General features: G+C 35.0%; 1 protein-coding gene across 1 annotated transcript in view; it reads right to left on the reverse strand.

Annotated features, from left to right (window-relative positions):
* Positions 1–12,831, reverse strand: part of ZNF385D (zinc finger protein 385D) — a 242,742-nt gene extending 229,911 nt beyond the window's left edge. Inside the window, exon 1 of the mRNA XM_035316282.1 lies at positions 12,707–12,831. The gene's annotated coding sequence lies outside the window, so the exon portion shown is untranslated. The remainder of the gene's footprint in view (positions 1–12,706) is intronic.
* Positions 12,832–14,443: the final 1,612 nt, after the last annotated feature.

The following is a 14,443-nucleotide window of genomic DNA, read 5'->3' on the forward strand; positions in this document are numbered from 1 at the left end:
TTTTATAAAATTGTCGGGAAAAAAAAAAAAAAAAAAAAAAAAAAAAAAAAAAAGTTCATTTTCTACCCAACCAGTTCCCTGGTCTAGCTTACCACAGGAATGCAGAAAAACTGATTATGTTAGTATACAGGAGCTACAGGAGCCAGTGGAAATAAATAAGCAAAAGGAAGGTGGGAGAATTTCAGACCAATTCAGAATTATTTTTATGCTATTTGCTACACTTCATAGACTCTGTCTAGTGGAACCCAGATAGACTCTGTCTAGTGGAACCCAGATCAGCAGGTGCTACAATATAAATGAAGCTTCTGAACTGAGCAGACTTTCCAAAAATGTCATAAAACCAAAGCCTTGTTATCCTTACATAGTATAAAAAATGCTTTATGGTAGCCACATAATTATGCTATGCACTCAATTAACAACATTTCCACTTACTAGCTGAGATCCTAATTAGTTGTTACTTTACACTATAACAACAAACATAAGCCACATAACATTTCCACTCTCTAATGATATATTCCTACCACCTATCAAAGAGCTTTTAAGGTGAAAATTACATTTTGAGGGAGTCTGTGGACAAAAGTCCATGATTTTCTTCAGCCTCCATGCTTCTGTATTACTTATGCAGCGCACAGATTCTGGCAAGCAGACAGAATTTTCCTGGGCAGGTGGAAGGATGACATGGTGCCCTCAGTCACTAGGAGGCAGGGCTGAGGATTTCAATGGTAACAAATTTCTTTACTTTGGTGTTTATTTTTTGGTACTTTTTATTTATTTTTTTATTATTATTATTGAAAAGAATCTGCATTACAGTGGCAAAGAAATGAATGAACAGTATTTGTGTTAAAAGGAAAAGGCGCTATTAGTCTGCTAATAACCAAACCTTATAGCTGTTATTCAAACCACCGTCCTTTTAAAGACCCATATGCTTAAATGTTTCTATTATCTTATTGTTATTTTGAAATAGTTTTATTTCCATGACATTAAATGTATAGCACCTTAATTTCACTCTTTAATTTGTTTGCTTTCCTTATTTAAAATAGAAAGCTCTATTCATTTCCTTATACAATGCTTACTTCATTGTCACGAAGAACAGCTCATACAATTTCCTAAATCTCTAATCAACATTGACTGTTTTGTTTAATTATCTAGATACCAAAGCCACAGTCATTCCTTTCCACTTAATAAGGTCCACTTGTAAATAACAGTTAGCTTTCCAAAGGGTTCAAAGTCTATAAAAATAGTTCAGTGATAGTCATTAAAATATGTCCTGCAGATGGCTGCATAATTTGGATTTTCATTTTGTTCTTTTGTTACATAACCTTTAATTTGTTTACTTTTTCCCTCTTCCAATTTAAAAACAGATCAACACATTCTTGATAACAATTTAAATAGCTACATTTTCACATCAGTATTTTAATGCTTTATATTTTTAGAAACAATTTACTGAAAAGACATATATTTACAAATAAATTAGCTTAATTAATTAGATGGATATTTATAATAATTTTACAAAAGTCAAGACAGAAAGGATTTATAATCCTCCTGGTTATGAGTCCCAGTACGGTCAGCAACAAAACAACAGAATCTTTTCAGCATGACCAAGAAAGTTTCCTGTCACTTACATAGTTACGCAATAATCTCAGGCCATTTAGATGTCATTCCAAACAAACCACTGTATTCACTTCTTTTGCAAATTTCCCTTCAAGATCTGTTTGCCACAGCACTATTACAGGGTCTAAGCATTTTTTGTTGTTGTTGTTGTTTTGTTTTTAACAAATCATATGTTCATATCAGAACAATTATTTTATAAATTTTCTGTAACTATCCCTTATAAGTGTTTCAAAAAAAGCCTCAAAAACAAATGAGGCTTATGTCTGGATTTTCTGCCACATAGAAAGCATTGCAATTCACAATGAAACAAAAGCTTTCCTGTGCAATTTGGTCAGGAATGATATTGTATTAAAAGAAAGAAAAACAACAACAACAACAAAAAGCATTGACCTAAGCAGACTCAATTAGAACAATACAACTAGGGCTTATAAAGTCACCGCAATACAAATAGGGGGGTGAATTTTGAAAAACACATTCTTGCCTCTTCCCTTTTTCCCCAAACTCAACCTTGCTTAATGCCCAAATGCAAATGAATGGATTATTACAGTATATGCATAAATTATTAGTAATAATATGCAAACCTATGTGGCTTTGCATTTTTAATGTAGTCTAGTTAACAACAGTTTGAGCTACAAATAAGTTTTCTGTGTTTCTGGCACTTGGTTGGGTTTTTTTGAACATTGTAAATATACTTACAAACTAGAGACACCAGAAACAAAAGTGAAACACAGAACTATCTGGAGCACAGGATAAGGACACTTTTCTGGTTTACACCTTTACCTTCAAAGACTGTTTGGGACTAGCAAAAATAAAAAATAAAAAAATCTTGGCCTAAAAGAAAGCACTAATAGTAGATAAATAGATGTTGAAGGAAACTCTTAAGTCTTTTGCAAACATAAGAGATCACAATTCCTCAAGGATTTATCAACTCTACAGACAAATAGGGAAGTTAATTTGTTCTCTTTGAATAGGACAGAAATTTGGATACACTCTTTCTGTCCAAGTGATTTAATCAATAAGCAGGTTTCTACTGGGGTTCCATGGAACTTGCGATACACAATTCCCATTTACAGCTTACCTGTTCAGTGGCAAGAGAAAGTTTCTTCAATTGAATTTGATTTTCTTCCTTTTTTTCATCTTTTTTTTTTTTAATTTTTATTTTCCTTTTACTCAGAAAATGAAAGCTCAGTTTTGTAGCACATAAACTGTTGAGCAAAGAATTATTATTTTTTCTACCTCATGTATAAGAATTAGGCATTATGTATATTCTTTCTTTTAAAATGTCTTGGACAATTCTTTCCCTTTCTCTGCCTCAAAAGTTATTCCAGAAAAAAAAGAGAGAATTTTATATCAACTTTCTGGAAAGAGAGTCATTAGATCAGCCATGAAAATCCCCTGAAACACTTAGTTTGGGCTTGAGATCACAGGACATTCCCCACATCTGCTGCCTGAAAAATGACATTTCTTGTGTGTTTCTCAAGCTCTTTTCTTGTCAGCTAATGATGAAACAAAAACTTCTTCCCAAATTAGCTACAGAAATGAAGTTTCTGGGCATACTAGTTGGTTTTCCAGATATTCTCCATTTTTATTTATTTATTTTGATTGGGAACTGATCTTTTGATAAAATAGTTGTAAAGTGAGATATCAACAGTATCAAAAATATTGCCAATATTGATGTTCCATACATCCACTAAGGAAGGAAGACCTAAATGCTCTTGAGAATGTGGAATAACTCTGATGTATGTGCTCTAGGTGATCCTACTCAGCAGAGGTGAGGTTGGACTAGATGAACTTCAGAAGTCCCTTCCAACCTCAGCCATCCTGTGATTCTGAGATAAAAAGTGCAAGCAGCATTAAGCAGATTTAACATGTGATTTTCCACAGTATGTGGAGATGCAAAAATGGCAGACATATGCCGGGTAATGAATTAAGCTGCCCCAATTTTCTGGGAATACTACTTTTTATATGGGCTTTCTTCAGTTTTATAACTCAGTTTCTCTTCTTGGTCCTAATCAAAAGGAACTACTTGGTTCAACTTTTTGAAGTGTCTGTATCAAAAGAACCCTATAAAAGCCATATATTGTATTTACTTCATTTTAAATTTCATTGAAGAGCCATTCCAAGCACAAGTGCACCTGAAAGTGAGAAGAGGTCATAACACTGTTTGAAAATGGAATTCCTTCATGGTTAATAGCACACTCTAGGAAGGAATGCTTCTAACAGTACACACACATGCATACGCGCACACACACACACACACACACACAAAAATAAACACTCTGAAATCAATGTTTATCCTGAAACCAATGAAACATTCAGAAACTCTCCGTGTCAATATTGATACTACATTCATTTGTATTTAAAATGTTTACAGCTTATTTGCTTTTATCTACTACTTTGATAACTTTTGTCATAAAATCTTTAATAAAAGACTGCAGGTAGTTCATCTCAGTACATGCTTTTCAGAACAAACTAGCAAGAATGAACAAAATGATTTGCCATGACTTGTCAGAACAAACTTTTCAAGAGCAAGATCCTCAGGTTTAAGAGTACAGAATAATCATTTCCAAAATATACTTCTCTCTGACCTCAGGTCAAAATGGCTGTTTCAGGATAGTTGTTCCTCTTTTAGCTCTTCAATACACTGAATTCTATCTTAATTTTAATTGAATTTTCTTTGCTACATTATCTTTTATATAAATGCAGATTTTCTTGAAACATATTCACAAATATACAACAGGCAAGCTGAATTCAGTTGTCAATGTGCAATACATGTGAAAAAACACAAACCCTAATTCCAGCAAGGCTTTAGCCTATATACTCAAAAATAAGATCAAACGTAGAGGAAACATACAATTTCAATTACCAAGATTAGAAACAGCAAATAATTAATTGAAAATACAAAATACTTGAACAAAAATGCTGAAAAAATAGGTAGGAATGGCACTTTTACACCATAAACTTTCTGTCAGTGTCTACATTCTCAATGCTAAAAGTAAGGATATTCGGATATTCTAGACTATCCCATTTCCCCTCCCCCCCTTCCCCCCCCCTCCCCCCCCAAAAAAAAAAGATTCCCAACAATCAGTAAAGCAAATTCAGGTTAGTTATGGAAACTTAAAACTCTCTCAGGCTTATGAAATCTTCTTTTAAAATATCTACTGTGATAAATACAGCTTATTGAATGTTTTTCTTCTGACCTACTTCAAATATTTGAAATCAAAACTACCTGCCAAAGTCAATCTAAATTCTTAAAATGTGTACTGGGTGAATCCTGTAATTCAACTACCTCCCTGAGCCTCACTTTATCTGAACTGTCTGCTAAAAAAGGTAAATAAAAATAGCAGATGCAGCTTCAGTATGACCCCACATCTTCTACTTTTTTATATAAAGAAGAGATGTTTATGTTTCTTTATCCACCAAAGTCTTTGTCATACAAGTTCTCATTTCATCATGTTATATGAATTATAGCATTATCTCTCCCTACTGGGCCCCTTGTGTGGAATAACGATGTCAGCCTGAACTCTTTACTGAATTTAGCTTTCTGGTCATGTTATCACAAATTGGTCTGAGTACACAGGCTGCAAAAATGGAGAATGACAAATCAAATAACCCACAAAGGAGAAGAAAGCTTTAATAGCTTCTTGCCTGTCTACTGGTTATTATAAGATGACAAACAGCATCACACTGGTAACTTTTCTAAACATTTAAACTATGCCAGATTACCTTGAGATCTTATCTAAAAGTCAGAGGTCTCAAAAGATGAAAAAACATACTATCAGCTCCATCCAGATGAGAAGATTATCATTACTGTTATGAGAAAAAACAACTACAACAACAACAAACAATGATAGTCAAGGCTTAAAGAAGGTTAAAGATGCAAAATTTGGAACTATATTCATCTAGTAGTCTAGTGGTGTACTGACCTATTTACTCCAGCATTAACACTAAGGTAATAATTTTTGACAAAGTGTCTCTTTTTGGAAAAAGTTGTATCCATACGCAAGCAACTCTGGTTTCCTGGCTTCTGACCTTTCACTTCCACATTATGTGGAAGGAACAAATATGAACTATAAAGTAAGTATTTTAGAAATTCTGCATACATGCAAAGTCATCACCATGAAAAATGAATTCATTATTTTTTTTTTCTTTTAAAATTATACTTTTTTTTTTCTATGGCATTCATGGAATATGGGCTCCCTCCAGTGGCACAATTAACATTCAAAAATTTTCACACTTGTTTATGTGCTTAATTGTATAGTCTAATCAACAAAATAACAACCTAACATTTAGAAGGTTGGCAGTTCAAGTCCCTTTTGGGAGGGGACTTTCATTTATAATTTTTACTTTTTTTTTTTTTTTTTTTTTAAACTATATGACATACAGACAGCTTTTTTCATTGCTTCATTAAACGACATACAAAATTTACTGGCCCTGAATGAAATATTTCAACATGGTAAGTTTCAAAACAAACTATACCTTCCAATGACCTTAACTCTTGAAGTCAAGCTACATCTTTGTAAGAAGAAAATATATACTTTGTGAAGTTTATGCACCCTACATTTCACGTAATGCATTCTAAAATTAAAAAATAATAAAAAAATACTATGTAGTATCAAATCCTACAGAGTAGTTTTTAATTTTATTTTATTTTTGTATTATTGGCACCTCAGAAGGGTCCATTACAAATTGATAGAATTAACTATTTTGGGAAGAGGAATCATAGAATATCCCAAGTAGGAAGGGACCCATAAGGATCATCAATTCCAACTCCTGGCACCGCACACCCAAAGTTTAGACCATGTGACTAAGTGCACAGTCCAAATGCTTCTTAAATTTAGACAGGCTTGTTGCAGCAACTATTTCACTGGGGAGCCTGTTCCAGTGTGTGACCACCCTCTCAGTGAAGAACCTCTTCCTGATGTACAGCCTAAACTTCCCCTGCCTCAGCTTAACACTGTTCCTGAGGGTCCTATCACTGGTAATTAAGGAGAATAGGTCACAGAATAGTCTAGGTTGGAAGAGACCTCCAAGATCACCGAGTCCAACCTCTGACCTAACATTAACAAGTCCTCCGCTAAACCATATCCCTACGCTCTACATCTAAACGTCTTTTAAAGACCTCCAGGGATGGTGACTCAACCACTTCCCTGGGCAGCCTATTCCAGTGACTAACAACCCATTCAGTAAAGGAGTTTTTCCTAATATCCAACCTAAACCTCCCCTGGCGCAACTTTAGCCCATTCCCCCTCGTCCTGTCACCAGGCACGTGGGAGAATAGACCAACCCCCACCTCGCTACAGCCTCCTTTCAGGTACCTGTAGAGTGCAATAAGGTCGCCCCTAAGCCTCCTCTTCTCCAGGCTAAACAGTCCCAGCTTCCTCAGCCGCTCCTGGTAAGACTTGTTCTCCAGACCCCTCACCAGCTTTGTAGCCCTTCTCTGGACTTGCTCGAGCACCTCCATGTCCTTCTTGTAGTGAGGGGCCCAAAACTGAACGCAGTACTCGAGGTGCGGCCTAGGTCAGCACCTGAGGTCAGCGCCTGCCTCTCCATTCCCCCTCGCAAGGAAGTTGTATACTGCAATGAAGTCTCCCCTCAGCCTCCTCTTCTCCAGGCTGAACTGGCCCAGTGACCTCAGCCGCTCCTCATATGTCTTCCCCTCTAGGCCCTTCATCATCTTTGTCACCCTGCGATGACAAAGACATCTGCCAACTTTGGCCCAGATTTGCTCTGTTTCTGCCCATCCCAGAATGGAAGATACTATCTAATTATTAGAGTCATATGGATTCAAGGTATTACGATCAATTTACTTGTGCATTCTTGGCTTTGTCTAACAACAGAGACAATGCAGCTTACAAGAAAGCTGCTAGCTTTGTCATGGGTACTTTCCCTTCTTGATGGGCTCACTATGAAATCCTTATATTTACAAGCTCAACAGCAGCATGGCTATATTTTGCTTTCCACTTTATTCTACACTATTTATTGATCTGTCTGTAGTACACAATGTTGCAAATAACCAAAAAGAATGACCAAGATAAGCCATCTTGGTGAACATATGACCACTCAAAACCACCAAGTGGTTAAGCCACAAACTAGCAATAAAACTTAGGCATATAATTAACTTTAAATGCTTATTTTTGTTGTTTTTTGTTTGTTTTGTGGAACTTTTTGCTTGAAGATAACATCTACTTGGAAGAGGTACTAGATTTTAATCCTTTTTATATAAAGAAAAGACTGGATCAAATAATTAAAATTCATGGTAAGACTCTGATGTTAGTGAAACAAGTCATAAAAAGTAATGCCAGTCTGTCATGGCTTCGCTGGTTTTCCAGGGAATTCTCTCCTTAGAGGGGACCTCATATGGTCATTTCACTTTCTATATATGGAAAAAGGCAGATTGAACATACAAATTTTTTTATTTATTTTTTTATTCTATAGTCTATACTGTGGCTACTATGGAGAAAATTGTTGATTCATGTATTGGCATTCCAGATGAAGGGATCTGAAGTGATCCAGTGGAAGAAGCATTCACATTTAATTATAGTTTTTTTACTGTGTAATCTATCAGTTATTTTAAATTTAAATTTTAAATTTCTCTTCCACAAAAATAATAAAAAGTCAATTTCTCCTCTCCCCATCAAATCACCAACTTTAAAAAAATAAAATAATAAAAAGGCATGTTGGCATTGTGCAGTAGCTGTAGAAGAGATTAGTGAGAAGAGAATAAAACTAGATATAGGCGTGAAAAGCAAGACACAAGTAGAGCTTATCTGGCTGAAATCTCAGGAATCATAAGTTCAGGCATTCCATCATTCCTTGGGAGATAATATCACCTTGATTGTGAATTGTTTTATTGCATTATTTGAAACAGTTAAGCTATTTTCTAAAGGGAAAGAAGACAAACTGGCATTAGCTGCTCTGAAAAAAATAAATAAAAAAAAAATGTGCATGTTGTATCTGTGCAGTTGCCCTCATTTTATAAATAGCTATGCACAAAGAAACAATTTAAATGCTATCATATTTCATTACATCGTATTTCAATACAACTTAGTACCTTAATTCATTTATCAACATATGATACATGAGTTGTTGTAGAACAAAACCTCTAATTTATTCACAACTCTCATTTCCTTGTGAAATAACTGATAGATCACACTTTCAAACTTTCAGCAACATTTCCATGTCAGACACAAAATGTTTTTCTTCTTTAATTCTCAGATATGGAAAATGACTCACAGAGATTAATTCACGGTCATCCTAACAGAGAACACAAAATCAGGCATGCATATATAGGAGGGATTTAAAATCCCCCATAACCACCATTCATTGGCCTTAAATTGGTATGTGTGACTTGGGATCATTAGCAGTTTGCTAAACAGGCATTTGAGACACAGAAATAGCTGTTTTAAGCTATTCACATGCATTGAATGAATGTATTAAGCAACTACCTTTTTATGCCCCCTTCTTTCACTAGGATTTTTTCTTGGCCTTTGCCCATCAGGGTATATTCAGCAACCAACTCATCACCCTTTGAAGTCAATGCTAAAATACCATTCATTTTAACAAGAGTCAGACTGAGCCTGAGAAAGGAGCCAGATACAAGGGCTGGCATTTATTGGACCATCCTCTCAAACTTTGTCATAAAAGCAGAGATGACCTCAGACACTGACAGCAGCAAATATAATGACTGAATAGTCCCTTCCCCTATAAGATCAGATCTGAAAATGTTTTTAACAGAATTCTCTATGTTACCAGCTCTGCGATGCACAATCAAGAAGGATGAAGGCCCTCAGAAACTTGAGCAATTTCAGAAAGACAAGTTACCAGGGGATGAAAAAGCAAACAAACAAAAACACACACACACCAAAACAAAATACTCTGTCTTCTGTGGGTAATCCTAGTGATGTTCCTTCTGCATATCATGGAAAAGGCACGGGAGATTAAACTGTAGCAAGGGCCCTTAATATAGCAAGCACAAGACAGCAGCAAAACTCTGGCACAGGATTATACAGGAGGCCCTGAGACTATAAATCACAAATGGTCCATTATGGATCGCTAAAAGAATGCGACCTTGGCAGCTGACTAGAACTGGTTTTAGGACAGATCAAAGAGAACAAAAAGAATTTGTATATGACATATCTAATATATCCCACACATTGTGAAAATAACAAGTTATAATACAGTCACAGACTGTACAAGAATAGGAACAAAGGAAGAAAAGAAAGGGAGGGATTGCTTCAACCTTATCTCCTGCAGTAAGAACACCATTCTTGTTTTATTGGTGCATGTCTTCCTTCACCTTCAGCAGGGGACATACTCTGCTTTTTCTCTTGCCACTCATCACACTTCCACTGTAGTTCTGTGGTCATTAAGCATTACTTTTGCTATAGCATTGGGTTAAGTAAATTAGAACTTTAAGAAGCAGTGCATATGCATGTGTGAACTTTAATTCAGCTTCCCCACACGATGAGTTGAATACCATACTAAAGTTTAGCTAGAGCAAACTTCAACACAAAAAGAGATTTAGTATGTCCACAAATGTGTTAATTCACTTGTGAAGTATTCAGTGATAAAATCAGACTTTTTCTTGTTTCCTTAGGTTCCTTTGCTAGGGGTGAGATACCATCCATCTCTTAGAACTACAATCCATTGCGGGGACTCCATTAGCATTCACTTGAAAGAAGGACCAGTGTACAAGGGACTTGTATTCAGGAAATAACTTCCTGTAAGTCCACTTTCAATTTCTTTGTAACATGGCCTGTTTAGTGCTCAATAGGCTTAGGACATGGACTGCTGCAATAGGACTGTTTCCTGTAATTTTCTATTACTTTCCTGGAGCTTGTTCAGAAAGCTTAACCAGGAAGAAAGCAATGATGATATACAAATGTAGCAGGCAGTGAGTTCCTATGACCATAAAAATAAAGTAAAATAAAATATTTTAAAAAATAATAATAATAATAATCACTGATTCCTGGGGAAAGACAAATAGTTCATGAGATATATTCATGTTTTAATATGTTGCTACAGAAAATCACTGAGTCAAGTAGCGTAAAATTCTAAAAGGCTAAAGCATTTTATGGCCTCTAAAATTATCCGTTGCATATATAATGAAGTAGCATAATAAATGCATAATCTATGCTTCAGAACAAAATAAATGATTTCATTTGCACCAATTTTGTATTATTTTGTATTCTCGGCAGGATATGGGGGTTGTTCTTTTGCCTCAGTACCAAACTTAATACCAAAATTCAGTTTTACCTATATGAAATATCTTCATTTTTTTAATTGAATTCTTTAATTTCTTCAGTTACTCCCCAAAACACAGTGAAAAAGAACCAAGATATCCATCCATCACCTACCATACTGATAGCTCAAACACTCAAAGACGATGAAGTCTAGATTTCGTCCTCAACAGGAATAAAGTACACACAAACATGTAACCAGAAACATACAACCCAACAAGTTAGGAGATTCTTTGGTGTAATGCTAACTGTCATTCTCAATAAGGATTACTGAGTTTGTGACTTCTTTTTATTCATCAGTTACAATTCAAAATTAACAACTTCTTTCTATGTCACAGAAGCCCTGGCAGAAATCCAAAGTATTTGAAACTGTATTTATTTCTGGTTGTATGAGTAAAATTTTGAAAGTTCAAAAACAATTTTGTACTTCTTCCTTCATATTAAACAACTGATATATTGAATTAATTCAGTGCCTACTAGATTACAGAGACAAGCATTCCCACTGAGGGAAATCTGATTCAAGTCAAATGAGCGTTTAAGTGTCGTATTCATAATGGATTGGCTTTGGAACTGGGATTACAGGTGCTCTACTGCAACAGTACTCTATATTTAAGGATTATGATACTCTTCTAGATTCAAGTTTCTATGAACAGGATAAGAATTTTAAGATAACATCTATTGACTTTGTTGAATGATGGTTTAGTGGAGGACTTGTTAGTGTTAGGTCAGAGGTTGGACTCTGTGATCTTGGAGGTCTCTTCCAACCTAGATGGTTCTGTGATCTAACTGCAAGGCTAGCAAGTCATTTAAAGAACCACGTTTTTCAGAAGCCCAGCCAGAACATACATTTCTGAAAACACATGAAACACATCAGGCATCACAGGGGTAACAGAGAAACTCAGGTAGTGAATTCTCAATGCGTATAGGTGATGTAGGCTTGTTCTGTGTGGCTGTCAGCACTTAGGGCACAGTGTAGAGATATCACATATATGAGTTTATTTTTCCTGTGCTCTACCTAGCTAGAACCTATGTGGCTGCATTATAACCTGATGCAGTACATCTCACATATTATCTTGGGCTTACTACTATGCAGCCTATTTCTACGTAACTTCTAGCTGGATCTAAAAATAGCCAGAACCAATTTCTATCTATCTGCATTAAAGAACTTTGCAGTGGGATACTACTCAGCACCCTAAGGTATGAGAACTCAATGCTTCCTACGAATAAGTTGTTTTTAGTCTCACTGCAGCCATGAGCTTGACAATCTGATGAAACCTGACTTTCTTCAGTATATGACACAGAACAAATCTTCATTAATTTTAATGTACTTAAAGAGTACGATGATATAAAGAGATAACATTTTAAGAAAGAATATAGGTCAGTAATCTTACTGTGCTTTTATCATCTCATGGTTATTATCTCTTCACTAGTTATAACATAAAATTTTACAGATCACAAATATATTATAAGTTATATGATCACTTATTAAAAGATGTTTATGCTAATACTCTTATCATCCTTAGTCTTAAATTATAATCTTGAAATTGAAAAAAAAAAAAAAAAAACCTAATCAGTCCTAATAGTTACTGTAGTTTATCTAATGAGGTATGTACTACATCACATGCTCCCTCTTTGAATATAAATGAGTACATACTAGTATTTCTCATTAAAAAAAAAAAAAAAAAAAAAAAAAAAGCAAAGAACACTGATATTCTATGAAGGCTGCCCATCAATCCAAGTTAAAACCTCAAATATTTGGCTTTCTGCACAGAGATTAGAACTCTAACTTCATGGGGATTAGTAATTCAGGTTTTTCTCTTTGATCACAATGTAAATTCATTGTAGACTCGTACCTCATAATGATCCATCTGTTAAGATTTTCTCCTCAGTAGCTCTTAAAATTAGGAGAGGATTTGTTGGTGGGTTATTTTTATTCACATCCACATTAATGCAAGCCCTAAACTAATCAATTTGCATTATGTAGCCTTTCATACAGTTTGCACAGATTTACAGCTTGGTTGCTTTATCTAGTCTCATGCCTGTGAGACAGCTGTTAGGCATTTAGCTAATCTAATTCTAATCCCCAGGGAGGGGTTGTTTTGTCCATTGAAAGGTAGATGTGTGGACCACAGTTTACCATCTAAAGTATTTTATATCATTCCTTTTTTGTTTTTAGATTTATGGTTCTCAATTCAGAATTTATTTGAAAAGGTTCATTAGAACAGAAAAAATAATCAGAGTATAACAGCTATTGGCTACTGTTTGCTTCTAAATTTAGTTTCCTCTTGGGTACATTTAACATCTCATTTTTTAAGCCTATCACGCTGATTTCAAGTTAGCAAATATTTTTTATTATTATGTTTTTTAATGTATTAATTCTACCAAAAAAAAAGCCAGAAGACGTTTTCTGTACAGTGGTTTTGTTTCGTCTGCCACTTCTTTTTTCCTCTTATCTTTTTTATGATACTTAAAGAAATAAGGGGAGAAGAAATGATTAAACCTTTCCTTGTTTGATTGTGTCCCTGCCAACAGATCATATCTGCTAAAGACCATTCAGCTTTCTCATTAAAATTCACAGTCCCTAGATGACTAAACTTAATTGGTGAGAAGTCAAGGAACATAATTGTTTAAATTATGAGCATTTCTAAAAACAGAGCATTATGATGAAAGTCATCTATTTATATTGTGCTATTTCATTATGATTGTACTTGCAGCAGAAATGGATACTTTATCTTGCTCTTAAACAGGTAGTAAAGCAAAACCCTGAAATCCTGACAGGAAAAAAATAAAATAAAATAGAAAAAAAAAAAAAAAAAAGTAATAGCTTAATCTTGCTAAATACTAACAATCTCCAAAGCAAGTTTTCTTTCATGTAGGGAATGGATTTATGTTTTTAAAAATTAAATACATTTTTCCTAATGCTTTTCATATATTTGAGTGCAAGGCAGCTTGACAGATAATAAACAAGCTTATATTTAAACAATAGGCCAAGACAAAGTACTAGCTATATAATAATCAATAGAAAATCTGCCGCTGAGTTTCAACGAACAACTCACTTTAATAATAAAATCACAAACTGTAATTGATAAAGATTACCAGCCAATGGAATATTTTGCTCCTGCTTAAATTAATGGCAAAACTGTCCAGACTATCTCTTGCCTCATCTAGTCATGCCATATAGGCTGGCCATAATCAAATCACAGTCTTATGACATAGCCTGCTTGAACTGACCCCACATATCCTTCTACTGTAATCTAATGTGTGTAGTGAAGGCTGATATTAGTCTCTCACTAACCCAGTCTATGTACCCTTGTTAAGACTTGTTTTCCTCAGGGCATGAATTTAGCACTGATGGGGAGAAAGAGAGAATACAATTTTAACACCTTTGTGTCATTAGCATAGGTCAGTGAGTCACTTCTGTGCTGTGGCAAAAGACTGGCACCCAAATGCATGAGGGCTACAATGAATCTGCATGGATTTGACCCTTGGAAAAAGGTTTAAGAGGATGGAGAAAAGCAGGAAATAAACTACAAGCATTAGCCTCATCTCTCGCCTCCCTGCAGAGAGATACTTGACTGTTTGTTTTCAGT

The sequence above is a fragment of the Oxyura jamaicensis genome, chromosome 2 (assembly GCF_011077185.1).
Source record: "Oxyura jamaicensis isolate SHBP4307 breed ruddy duck chromosome 2, BPBGC_Ojam_1.0, whole genome shotgun sequence".
Taxonomy (NCBI): domain Eukaryota; kingdom Metazoa; phylum Chordata; class Aves; order Anseriformes; family Anatidae; genus Oxyura; species Oxyura jamaicensis.